Source organism: Budorcas taxicolor, chromosome 9, assembly GCF_023091745.1.
Source record: "Budorcas taxicolor isolate Tak-1 chromosome 9, Takin1.1, whole genome shotgun sequence".
NCBI lineage: Eukaryota > Metazoa > Chordata > Mammalia > Artiodactyla > Bovidae > Budorcas > Budorcas taxicolor.
The window spans coordinates 25080405-25094577 of NC_068918.1; the positions used below are offsets into that span (position 1 = coordinate 25080405).

A 14173-nucleotide genomic window follows, 5' to 3' on the forward strand; every position below is an offset into this window, starting at 1 on the left:
TCTTCCTCAATGTGAGCTTATCTTCATGGCTGGGTTAATTTCTCTTTTTTTTCCCCACTGACTTTTTTGCATATGCTTTCTCTCTTATCATTAAAAATTCCTTGTTTTCCTAATAACTGCATACAGCCCCTTAGGATGGATACACTGTAGTTTAGTGTTCCCATGTAGAGTCATTCATTCATAAATATTTATTGAATGTTTATTACACAGAAAGCATAGGTGCTAGGAATAGAACAATAAACAAAGCTAAGTCTCTGCCCTGATGGTGGCTACACTCTAGCATTCTAGATGGGGGAGAAGACATAGTAATTAAAAAATAAAAGTGTGTATGACAATACATTAATTTGACAATACATCATGATCAAGTGGGCTTTATTCCAGGGTGCAAAGATGGTTTAAACATTCACAAATGAGTCAGTGTGATATACTGCATTAACAAAATGACAGATAAACATCATATGATCATCTCAGTAGATGTAGAAAAAGCTTTCGACAAAACTCAGCATCCATTTATGATTAAAACCTCTCAGCAAAGTGGGCATAGAGGGAATGTACCTCAACATAATAAAGACAGTATATGACAAACTTAGTTAACATCATAATCAACAGTGAAAAGTTGAAACCTTTTCCTCTAAGGTCAGAAACAAGATAGGGATGACCACTCTCTCCACTTTTATTCAGAATAGTATTGGAGTCCTAGCTATAGTAATTAGGCAAGAAAAATAAATAAAAAACATCGAAATTGAGAAAGAAGTAAAACTGTCATTAGTTGCAGATATTACTATATATAGAAAACTCTGAAGACTCCATAAAAAGACTATTAGAACTAATAAATTCAGTAAAGTTACAGGATACAAAATTAATGCACTAAAGTCTGCCACCTTACTTTACATTAAGAATGAACTATCAGAAAGAGAAATTAAGAAAACAATCCCATTTATGACTGCAACAAAAAGAATAAATCTAATCAAGGAAGTGAAAGAGCTATATTTTGAAAACTATAAGACATTAACTAAAAAAAAAACCGAAGAAGACAAAAAGACCTTGATTAGCCAAAGCAATCTTGAGAAAGGAGAAGGAAGCTAGAAACATGTTTCCTGATTTCATACTATATTACAAAGCTATAGAATTAAAATAGTAGTGGTATTGATATAAAACAGAAACATAGATCAATGGAAGATACTAGGGAAGCCAGAAATAAACACAGGCATATATGGTCAATTAATTTATGACAAAAAATGGAGGCCAAAATGCACAACAGGGAAAGGATTGTCCCTTCAATAAATGGCATTGGGAAAATTGGACAGTCATATGCAAAAGAACGAAACTGGATTGTTGTCTTAGATACAACTCCCTTCAGTTCACAAAAGTTAACTTAAAATGGATTAAAGGCTTAAATATAAGACCTGAAACCTTAAAGCTTCTAGAAGAAAATAGGTGATAAATTCCTTGACATATGTCTTAGCAACGATGTTTTGAATCTGACACCAAAAACAAAAGCAAAATTGAACAAGTGGAACTACATCAAACTAAAAAGCTAACACCATATACAAAAATAAACTCAAAATGGATTAAAGATCTAAACGCAAGACCAGAAACTATAAAACTCCTAGAGGAGAACATAGGCAAAACACTCTCTGACATAAATCACAGCAGGATCCTCTATGACCCATCTCCCAGAATACTGGAAATAAAAGCAAAAATAAACAAATGGGACCTAATTAAAATTAAAAGCTTCTGCACAACAAAGGAAAATATAAGCAAGGTGAAAAGACAGCCTTCGGAATGGGAGAAAATAATAGCAAATGAAGCAACTGACAAACAACCAATCTCAAAAATATACAAGCAACTCCTGCAGCTCAATTCCAGAAAAATAAACGACCCAATCAAAAAATGGGCCAAAGAACTAAATAGACATTTCTCCAAAAAAGACATACAGATGGCTAACAAACACACGAAAAGATGTTCAACATCACTCATTATCAGAGAAATGCAAATCAAAACCACAATGAGGTACCATTTCACGCCAGTCAGAATGGCTGCGATCCAAAAGTCTACAAGCAATAAATGCTGGAGAGGGTGTGGAGAAAAGGGAACCCTCTTACACTGTTGGTGGGAATGCAAACTAGTACAGTCACTATGGAGAACAGTGTGGAGATTCCTTAAAAAACTGGAACTAGAACTGCCTTATGACCCAGCAATCACACTGCTGGGCATACACACCGAGGAAACCAGAATAGAAAGAGACACATGTACTCCAGTGTTCATCGCAGCACTGTTTATAATAGCCAGGACATGGAAGCAACCTAGATGTCCATCAGCAGATGAATAGATAAGAAAGCTGTGGTACATATACACAATGGAGTATTACTCAGCCATTAAAAAGAATACATTTGAATCAGTTCTAATGAGACGGATGAAACTGGAGCCGATTATACAGAGTGAAGTAAGCCAGAAAGAAAAACACCAATATAGTATACTAACACATATATATGGAATTTAGAAAGATAGTAATGATAACCCTGTATGTGAGATAGCAAAAGAGACACAGATGTATAGAACAGCCTTTTGGATTCTGTGGGAGAGGGCGAGGGTGGGATGATTTGGGAGAATGGCATTGAAACATGTATAATATCATATAAGAAATGAATCGCCAGTCTAGGTTCGATGCAGGATACAGGATGCTTGGGGCTGGTGTACTGGGATGACCCAGAGGGATGGTATGGGGAGGGAGGTGGGAGGGGGGTTCAGGATTGGGAACACGTGTACACCCGTGGAGGATTCATGTTGATGTATGGCAAAACCAATACAATATTGTAAAGTAAAAAAAATAATAATAATAAAATAAATAAAAAATAAAAATAAAAAGCTTTTGCACATTAAAAAAAAAAACAACAACAAAATTAAAAAGCAATCTACTGGATGTGAGAAAATAATTGGAATTATAAATGCAATAAAGGGCTAATACCCCAAACCTAGGCTTCCCTGATGGCTCAGACAGTAAAGAATCTGCCTGCAATGCAGGGGACCCAGGTTTGATCCTGGGTCGGAAAATCCCCTGGAGAAGGGAAAGGCTACCCACTCCCTACTCCAGCATTCTTGCCTGGAGATTTCCATGGACAGAGGCGCCTGGTGGGCTAAATATACAAAGAATTCATATAACTCAACAGCAAGTAAAACAATAGAAAGGACGGAAAGGAGAGTGCTAGTGGGGGTTAGATCCTGCAGGCCACTGTATGGACTTTGGCTTTTTACCTAATAGGAAGACACTGGGGGGTTCTGAACATACAAAATGCATGATTTGACTTTGGTTTTAAAAGACTCTTTCAGAGCCTGTGTGAAGAAGGGACTGAGAGTAGGGTGGGACAGAGAGGTAAAAATAGGTAAATCAGTTAGAAAGTTATGATGATTAACCATGAGGTGATGATGGCTTGGCAGGGAAGGAGACGAAACAGCAGTAAAAGTGAAGAAAGTGGTTGATTCTATGTTTCTTCTGAAGGTTCTGCTGATGGATTAGATATGGAGTACCAGAGAAGAAAAGGTTAAGGTTTTAACCTGAGCAGTGGGAGGAACGTTAAGTTACCGCTTATCAGATGGGGAAGACTGAAGGAGAGAAGATTCATTTTGAGAGGTGAGGTGGCAATTAGAGGTTCAGTTTAGGATGTGTTCGTATTGAGAGGATTCTTAGAGACCTAAGGGGAGAGGCTGAATACGCAGTGGGAGACGGGATTAAGGAGCGGGTGCTGGCTGCAGAGTTGTCTCATTGATTAGCCACGAGACTGGCCCAGTTCCACCAGCAGTGAGGATAAATAAGAAGGAAGGGCTGAAGGCAGAGGCCAAAGTCTTTCCATGTTTAGACATTCAGGAGCTGAGGAGCGACTAGCAAAGAAGACTGAGAAGGAGGTGTCAGAAAAGCAGCATGAAAATCAAGAGCCCATGGAATCGTGGAAGTCAAACAAACACAGTGTTTGAAGAAGGATGGAATTATGAACTGTGTCAAATATTATTGACAGTGACGGTGACCATATGTCTTAGTTTGCCTGGATACTCCCAGCTTACACCTTTGTCCCGGATTATTACCCATGTTCATTTCACACTTAGAAATGATCTTGTTCAGACCATAAATTACATGGTCCCCTGTGGTCCCCGGAGGTGTGCTGTTTAGATCATCTTTCAAGAGAACCTGCCTTGCAGAGCATGGCTAATTGACACGTCCAGCTGCTGTACCTTCAGATCTGCTGTGACATTCATGCCAGGTCATGCTTCCCGTGGGCCATTTCCAGCCACTGACTAAACACAGGGGCATACCAGAAATGGGCCATTCTTGCCTGATCTGGACATTATTTGGCCACTGTCAGGCCATTCTGACTTGGGGACTGACACCTGCTCAGTCTGGCTGACACCTACCCGGAACAACACTGTAGTTCCAGGCTCTCCTCATCCATCCCTCCTGACTCTCTGTTCTTAACAGGTTTCAGGCCTGAATTGCAATCTGAAGGTCTTTTTTTTTTTAACCTACTCTTTCTCTCCCTCCCTTTATCTTTCCCAAACATTTATCCCAACAAATCATTTGCATATCTATTCCTCTTGACATCTGTTTCTTTGAGGCCCTTGACTAATATAGATAGTAGCAAGATGCGGTTTGGGGTCTGGCTCACTCATCACTCAAGGGGCTAAGAGGACCTCATCATGAAGGATATGTGGGGCGTGGACAGTCCTGGGCACAAAGTGGGGGCCCCAAGGGCTAAGGACTTCACCAGTGGTGAATAAGAAAAATGTTCCATGGAGGGTGCGATGATTCAGGCCTTTGAAAGACACAGAGGTGATAATGTCTATGAGAACACTGGATCTGGCTGGCTCTTATTAAGATGCCCTGATTCCCTGAAGAAGGATCATGAGAAATCAAGGTTATGTAACAAATAAAGGCTAAGTGTGAGAGCTAGAGGACGTCTCTGATAGGTTAAAAAGAGACGTTTATAAACTGTCAAGTAAGAGCAAACACAAGTAAGGGGCAGTCCTTGCATGTGAGTGTTACAGAGCTCCAGAGAGGTGGGACTGATCAGTCAAGGTAGGTCTATTGAGAAAACCTAAGACCCTGAAACTCCGGACTGGGGAAAAAGACTGGATGGATGCCCCCAAGGAATTTGGCTCAGCAGACCCCTCTTACCCCTCCCTGCTTGTCGAGATGGCTCACAGCTCTAATGTCAGAGCCAGCACACTGTACAGGAAGATACTTCTATGGCCTCTCTACAGCAAGAAGCATGGGCCCCCTCAGGAGCTGCACACACCTCCCCTGAACACTACCAACTTGATAACCAGGTTAAATTCCAGACTAGCCTGGCTTGGGATACACTGGATCTGATAGAGGAGGAAGAGACTACGTCTCAAAGGAACTACACGAATCAGCTAATACCTAATGGTGGGAGCCATCTAGTCAAGACTATGGTTTTTCCTGTGGTCATGTATGGATGTGAGAAGTGGACTGTGAAGAAGGCTGAGCGCCGAAGAATTGATGCTTTTGAACTGTGGTGTTGGAGAAGACTCTTGAGAGTCCCTTGGACTGCAAGGGGATCCAACCCAATCCATTCTGAAGGAGATCAGCCCTGGGATTTCTTTGGAAGGAATGATGCTGAAGCTGAAACTCCAGTACTTTGGCCACCTCATGTGAAGAGTTGACTCATTGGAAAAGACTCTGATGCCGGGAGGGATTGGGGGCAGGAGGAGAAGGGGACGACAGAGGATGAGATGGCTGGATGGCATCACTGACTCGATGGACGTGAGTCTGAGTGAACTCCGGGAGATGGTGATGGACAGGGAGGCCTGGCATGCTGCAATTCATGGGGTCGCAAAGAGTCGGACACGACTGAGCAACTGAACTGAACTGAACTGAATGGTGGGAGCCAGGCATCCCTGGTGGCTTAGTGGTGAAGAATCTGGCTGTCAATGCAGGGGACACAGGTTTGATGCCTGGTCAGGCAAGATCCCATATACCTGCCACAGGGCAACTAAGCCCATGTGCCACAATTAATGAAGCCCGTGTGTTGAGAGCCCGTGCTCCACAATGAGAAGCCACCGCAGTGAGAAACCTGAGCACTGCAATGTAGAGCAGCCCCTACTCCCAGAAACTAGAGAAAACCCATACAAAGCAATGAAGACCCAGTGCAGCCAAATAGATAAATATTTTTTTTAAATGTGTACTAGGGATTGACATACTTGGTGGCTGGCTCACTGCATCTTTGACCTGTGGGGTGAAATGCATCATGGTGTGTGGAAGGCCAGACAACTCTGGAACTGTGCCTGTCCTCTCTTCCCTCCCTTGGCTGATACAGTAAGTTAAAAATACAATAGGATCCCAGGGAATTACAATGATTAGCACCAGCATTTATGTTAGAAGGTCATAGTGTTCATGGCTTCTGTCTTATTTCCTTGTATTTCACCAGAGCTCCTGAAAAAACCACATGGACTCTGGAGAATAGCTATAGTGTAGCATGAGTCAATCAAATACTACCTCTGATTGCAGCTGCCATGCCAGGTGCAGTATCTTTGTTGTGTAATGTGGTTAGTTGCTCAGTCGTGTCCAACTCTTTGCAACCCCATGGACTGTAGCCTGCCAGACTCCTCTGTCCATGGGATACTCCAGGCAAGAATACTGGAGTAGGTTGCCATGCCTTCCTCCAGGGGATCTTCCCAACCTGGGGATTGAACCCAGCTCTCCTGCATTACAGGATTCTTCATCATCTGAGCCACTATCTTTGCTAGAATATCTTAATAATGCCTCAAGTACATGGTATGTGTCCTGACATCTGCTTATTAGAGGATCTTAACTGATGCATCACCCTATTGCTGAGAGAAATAAAAGATTATTGAGAGCTGATCTTCAGGTTTATATAGAACTAGCTGATGACCTTGACAAGTGTGTGTAGTAGAATCTATGCTAGAGTTGGTACAAGAGAAGATGTAAAAGTTAGTGGAGAGAGAAAGAAGATGACTCATTTAAGGCCTGTTGCTGTTTAAAGGTAGCAGAGAAATGAGTTACTAGGTAAAAAGTGCTGTGCTAAGTCACTCAGTTGTGTTGGATTCTTTGTGACCCCATGGACTATAGTCCTCCAGGCTGCTCTGTCCATGGGGATTCTCCAGGCACAAATCCTGGAGTGGGTTGCCATGCCTCCTCCAGGGTAACTTCCCAACCCAGGGATCGAACTGGGTCTCTGGCATTGAAGCTGTATTCTTTACCAGCTGAGCTACCAGGGAAGCCCAGTAACTAAAAGGAGATGGGGTCAGAGAAGGTTGCTTTTTTCTAAGGCAGGAAATATTGCAGCCTGTTTTTATACTAATGGAAATGATCCAGTAGAGGGGGAGAAATGATGGTGCAGGAAGAGAAAGGACAACTGTTGAAGGGATGTCCTTGAGCAGAAGACCCAGACTGAGGATCCGGATAGAAGCACAGAAAAAGGATGTGTGCACGCGTGCATGCTCAGCCGTTCAGTTGTGTCTCACTCTTGTGGCCCCATAGACTGTGGCCCACCAGGTTCCTCTGTCCATGGCGTTTTCCAGGCAAGAATACTGGAGTGGGTTGCCATTTCCTACTGCAGGGGATCTTCTTGACCCAGGAATCGAACCTGCCTCTCCTGCATTAGCAGGCAGATTCTTTACCACCGAGCCACTTGGGACACTAATTGCCTCCTAAAAGTGACAGAACCTCTCCCTACTCCTTTTATTAAGAGGATTTTTTTTTTTTTAACTGAAGCAGGCTTTTAGACTACTTTTTTTCAACTTGTATGTTAAACCTTAGATGAACCTATATTTTAAAATCGCTTTGCACATAATAAAATAAAACAATTAATGCAATAATCTGTGTATTTTTCTCACAAGAGTTGGTGGTACCTGCTCAATGTACTTAATATCTAGTTGCTGCTGCAGCTAAGTCGCTTCAGTCGTGTTCGACTCTGTGTGACCCCATAGATGGCAGCCCACCAGGCTCCCCCGTCCCTGGGATTCTCCAGGCAGGAACACTGGAGTGGGTTGCCATTTCCTTCTCCAACGCATGAAAGTGAAAAGTCAAAGTGAGGTCACTCAGTCGTGTTCGACTCTTCATGACTCCATGGACTGCAACCTACCAGTCTCCTCTGCCCATGGGACTCTCCAAGGCAAGACTATTGGAGTGGGTTGCCATTGCCTTCTCCGAATATCTAGTTGAGGAGGTAAAGAACATTAAAGTCAAGAGAGAATGAGATAATCTTTAGGGTTATTGCAACCTTTTAAATCCTGAACTCATGTCACAAGATATTAAATAATAAATGGAAAATACATGGCATAGACATTAGGTAGCAAGAGTTCTGATACAGGTGAGACCACTCACTGCGTCTAGTGTGGAGACAAGGCTTTGTGTAAGAGGGAGAACTTTAGTGCGATGTCAAAGAATTGATAGCATTTGGATGAGAGGGTAGTTAGGTTGAAGGTTTCCTAATAGCACACGAGGGAGGAATTTACCAGGAAGCGTCTGTAGAATATAAGAAAGACATTGCTGAGTATGCTAAACCAGAGGAGCAGTCTAGTAGAATTGTTATGATGATGTACCCTTGAGCTGAAAGTATCTGATGGTGAGCTGGGTGTCCTCCTGGGAACTGTGACAAGACAGATCTAACCTCATTATGAGCATCCATATGGACATGAGAGCTAGGAAGCATAGAAACTAGATCAGGAAATGAGCAGACAACATGGAAAGCGTTTTTTATAATGTCACTTTTAGAACTTTTCTGTTTACAGTAAGTAAGAAGAAGGAGAATAAAGCTTGTGTAATTGAGTTCAAATTAGAAAGTGCTCTAATAAAGAAGTGACAAAAATTAAATTTGCACTCTAAAGTAGCAGTGAAAATGTAGTCAGAAACTTTCATGATCTAAAGAACATACATTATTAAGTGGTATAAATTTAACTTAATGTCTTGCCCTCGTTGTTGTTCTGTGACACATGGAGTCAGTGGAATCTGTACTTTCTACCTCAGTCTCCTGAGACCCAAAGCCTGTATTAGCCTGCAGCCTGGTATTTTATGGTAATGAAGCTTTATTTGTTTTTCAAGTTTTTATACATTTTATTTTTTATCTTTTTATTGGAGTATAGTTGATTTAAAATAGTTTCAATACAATTTATATCACAAACATACAAACCAAGAAAAGGAGATGGTAGTAACTTACCGGTGGATTTAAAATTTTTTCAGTCCTTAAACATCAAATACCCAGATGTCCCAAACTTCAGTGAAAGATGACGGAGCCTATAATTTTTAAAATTTATTAGAGAGTTTGAAACAGTTAAGTGTACAATTGTGAATAAAAATTTCCTTCTCATCAACCCCCAGTGAATATGACTGTATCATGGTTTTCCCTTAGGATACAAGTCTGACACTTCCCTAGACTCTTTTCTTATTCCTTTCAAAAAGTACAAGAATGTGTTTTTAGAAGAAGCCTTTGAACAAGGAGGAACAAATATCATAAGCCCTGTTCTTTGTGTTTCTTACCAAATCTGTCAACGCCCTCTGTCAGTTTCTGAGTGTGGAGGAGAAACTGCCTGAGGTAAAAACAGGATTTCACACTTCACAAAGCAAGGTGGAAGAATACAAGTAATACAGAACCTTTAGATATATGGAAATGACCTTCCAGATATGTCAAGAAATTCCCCCCAAAAGTTGCTACAATAAAAAAAGTGCTGTTACCAAATGAGAAAACATCCCATTGTTTTCTGAGATGTATTACACAGTGGGTAAAATGCGCTAGAAGGAAAAAAAAATAGGATTGTGTCTAGTAAAAATAAAAAGCAGTAACAGAAAGTTTTACTTTTTGTTTGGTTTCCACCCTGTTTCTTGATAATACCATGACTGGCCCAGGGCCAATAATGTCGTTGCCAAAAATAAGCGCAAAGCAGTAATAATGAGAATTAGCAGAAAAATAAATAAGTTCTGACATTCTCATCAGTTATAATGCATGTTCTAGGCAATTGTATGTTTATATTTTTAAGATACTTGATTTGTTCTTCCTAAGTGAAAGCTATTTTTATGTGAAGTGCTCTAAAGAAGCTTCCAAATTATGAGGTAAATAGAGTGTTTTACTAAATACATATATAGACTATAAATACATATATTATTTGTACATCTATAAGCTATAAATACATATATGATGTATACCTATAAATACACATATAGACTAAACTATGTACTCGTTAAATAAATGTTGGTAAAAATCTCTAAGTGGTAACTAGATCATTAGTCATGCAACTATTGATTAGAAATAAAAAGTTGATATTTTAGTTTTGTTTTTCAAATTTTAGCCTACCTTTCACCTAAACTTCTTATAGGTAATAACAATTGTATACTTATTATACAATTTTGATAGGAAATGGAAATGATAATGACAGAGGAGGATAGTTTGAACAAAATCACTCTTTAATGAACTAGAAATTTTGGGAGAAAAGTAGGACTACGGCTTACTAGGAGATTCTAAGGACAAAACAAAGGAACAGAAAATATGCTGCTGTTGTTTTTCTAGATGAAACAAATGAATTCAATATGATAAAGGAAAGTTGCTTCTGTTTTAGAGGAGCTTAGTTCCATAAGAGTTCACTGGTAGATGCCTGGAAACACTGTATTTGAGATAGAACATGACACCATATGTGGAGAACTTTAGATTTTTCTCTTGCTGAGTTAAGTTATAAAGTGAAAAAATCCAAAAAGAGGATGATGTTTTACCAAAGTATTAATTATTCCAGTAAATTCACTATATATATTGCGCTGAACAATGTTTCCCTAAACATTAATTCTTCAGTCAAATATTTACTTCTTTTCCCCCAAAGGGGATTTGTCTATTTTCTTAAAGTGAGTTTGGATTAGCAGAATCACCTCTGCTGACTCTCATCAGCCGCTCTGCCTGGATGCAGTGTCTCCACTGGGGCGGAGGTCAAGGCTGGAGACAACTGCGCGCTCCTCCTGAAGGCTGCCTTGCCTTTTTAGGGTATGAGGGTCTCTCTGTGTTTAGGATAACATGATTGACAGCTCTGTTCCAGCTCCAATTAGCACCCTATAATTTATTAGCTTCTGCTTTCAGATTATGCGTTAACTTTACAAATATTCCAACCATGGAAACAGCAGCTATCAAGTGTCTCTTTCCTGATCCAGCCCTCTGGGGCTGGAGTGAAATACAAGGAAAGAGTGATACAGTTGGTCTGTCAAGTGAGAATAATCATTTGTGTCTGTGTCTGAGGGCATGGGGTCTCTGATTTCTCTTTAGGCCTGCATTAGTGATGGGTGTATTGGTAGATAAATAGATTTTATCATGTGTGCGTATGTGGTATTTGTAGATAAACAGATTCTATCGTGTGAGTGTTGTGTATGTGGTATTTATAGATAAACAGATTCTATCGTGTGGATCCTGTATTTGTATTATGAATTTCATTTATTTATGGGACAGCAAGTAGAACTGGTAATGAGGAAATATGAAATTTATGTTTGCTTTACCCTGTTGTTTAAACGTCAAAACATCAGTTACGTGCAGAGAGCAACTGTAGTAGTGATCGTGCCTTTAGGATGCTTTTCCCTTAACTCCAGATTTTAGAAATAGGCAACAAATGATGAATAAGTCCTAAAACTCTTGCAAGGAAGAAGGGAATATAGACAGCAAAGACTTTCACAGATATAAAATGATCCACAGACTGTTAAAGCAATTTTATAAAGAAATCTTATGTTTTCTGGTTTCGTTTAAAGTCTTTTCAAATATCTTTCCATTTTTCCTCCATGCTTTGATACCTGGTGAGTTATGTTTAAAAATGCAGCTTATGGACATGGCATTCATATGGAAAGCAGCTTAAGTTTTATTTTTTAAAATCTCCTCCAACTCTGAAGTAACCAATCACTAAGTGTTTAAAAAAAAAAAGCTTGTTTATTTTGACAGAAGGGATATGGGTGCCTGCATATAAGTACAGGATTTATGATTCTAAGTATTAATAAATGGGAGGTTAAAATTACCTTATGAGTTGTTTCCCCCCGTCTGAAAGGGCACAGAAATGCAGTACTTACCCAGGAAGAGTGGCAAGGGAAGCTTCCAGTCAGGCAGTCTGCGTTCCCAACACCCACTATCTCTGCCCTCCCTCCCATCCAGGCCTGAATCAATCTTAAGTCATTGCTAGAATTTGCCACGCATTGAAATAGAACTTCAAAGGGGAAATGAGACAAGACGGCAACTCCTATTAAACCAGAGGAGTAGAACAGATAGAGTTCCCTGCAGTTGGATGACTGAGTTCTCAGCCAGAGGGCATTCGGCAACAGGATTACTTGGTAGCAGAGAGCTGTCTCTCCCCTTTTCGTCACCTCTCCCTCAGCGGAGGCCAAGTGCAAAGGGAAAACCGGGGGTAAGGACGACACCGGTGCCAACTGGGATGATTAGAGGAGAATCTCATGTCCTTGAGACCCCCAACTGGGTATAATATATGCAGACACATCATGGTTACTTTTCTCCTGTCATCCCTCCTTTCCTTCAATGTCTTTTTTTCAACTACTAGGGCCTCCTCTAGTCTGCACGGTTTCACGAATACTAGCAAGACAAGCATGAGAATTCATCCTTTGCATGACCTGGTAGGCCTAAAAGAATGTTGAAAAAATGTCAGTTAGGGCTACGAATTCACCAAAGTTCCCTCTGAAACTATTACGCAGATCTGAACGATGGGAGTCCCAGGGCTTCTTGCATTTCTACTTCGGGAACGTAAAACATGGAGGGAAGCACTCTGCTCTGCTTGTTCCATGCGCCAGGTCACTGGAGCCCTGCTCGTCAGTCTGGAAGGTCTGTGCAGGACTGCCCTGAAGGCCAGTTCCAGTGAATGAGTCTTCTCACCAGCAACCTGATATTCAGGTCAGATGCAGCTCAGGAGAGAGGCTTCAGTGATCAGAACCTCGTGGCTGGGAAAAGGCTCCCTGTGGGTTCTGATCAGAGATCTTGAGTGCTAACATAGGTGGAGCTCAGGGAAAGCTTCTGAGAGAGGGAAGAGACTACTAGGAAAAGATGTCCAGCAGAGAACACACTTGCTGTCTTCATCTGTACACTCACTGGCAAGTTTTTAAAAGTGCACTGAAAGGGAATGCATTTTATTTATGCTTGTATACACTGGGGATCCATGCCAATGGAACATGGATTTTAAAAATCACAGAGAAGTCCAAAGTTAATTTTAGTTATTGCTTCAGTGTCCAAACCTCAGACTAACATGCTTAACACGACTTGGTTAGGTTGGGTGTGAAGAGCTTCAGAGCAAAGAAGGCTAAAAATACTGAAATGAATTACTAAGAGATGCAATAATAAGTCCTTCCTAGAGATGAATGGACCTCTGCATCTCGTTGCATGGTCTGCAGGTGGGAGTCTGGACAATGTCCTGTGATATTTCCTTTGAGACCTGGGATTCTATACATTCTAGAATGCCAGTCTTTGCTGCCCTGCCTCTTCATCTTCTGTGGAGGAGAAAGTAAGCCCAAAGTTGAGCATCTCAAGACAAGTCAGAAGTGGATCAACAGTTACTGTTGTGGGTAACAGTGCAGTCTCTGCCCCCTGGATGCCTGGGTTGGCTTCCTGGCTCTGCCACTTACTAGCTATGTGACTGGGCAGATTACTCCTCCTCTGTGAGCCTCTGTGGTAATAAGTACCACACAGAAATGTTGTGAGGTTGAGTTAACCTATATATAAAGCCCTCAGACCAGTGCCTGGAAAAATGATAAACAATATTTGTTATTGTTATATACAATGCAATCATTAACAGTTATTACTGACTGCTATCACATCTGGGGAAATATAATCATCTAGTACGTTCCATCTGAGCAAAACCAGTAGCAGGTTCTTTAATGATCACAGTCTACTTAACAGGTACCAAAATGATAGAAGAGATGGGTAACTCTGCTAAGCCATACTCTGAATAAGGTCCCCTAACTGCACCCAACTCTTGAGAATATTATCCAAGATAAATGGTATTTGCCTCTTGTGTTATAATGAAGGAAGAGGAGAATTCCTATGGGCAGAGGAGCCTGGCGGGCTACAGTCCATGGGGTTGCAAAAAATCAGACACGTTATAATGAAGATCAAGATTTGAATTAATATTTTATGCTTTAACAGCCTTCAAGGGCAATTTTGGAACAACATCAACTCTCTCTCTT

The 14173-nt window shown here is 40.8% G+C and overlaps 1 long non-coding RNA gene across 1 annotated transcript in view; it reads right to left on the reverse strand.

The window, feature by feature from the left end:
- Window positions 1–12172, reverse strand: part of LOC128053109 (uncharacterized) — a 104826-nt gene extending 92654 nt beyond the window's left edge. The window contains exons 1-2 of the long non-coding RNA XR_008199903.1: window positions 12059–12172; window positions 9192–9268 (exon numbers count right to left, since the gene is read on the reverse strand). This is a non-coding gene — a long non-coding RNA (uncharacterized LOC128053109). The remainder of the gene's footprint in view (window positions 1–9191; window positions 9269–12058) is intronic.
- Between the last annotated feature and the right edge of the window lie 2001 nt (window positions 12173–14173).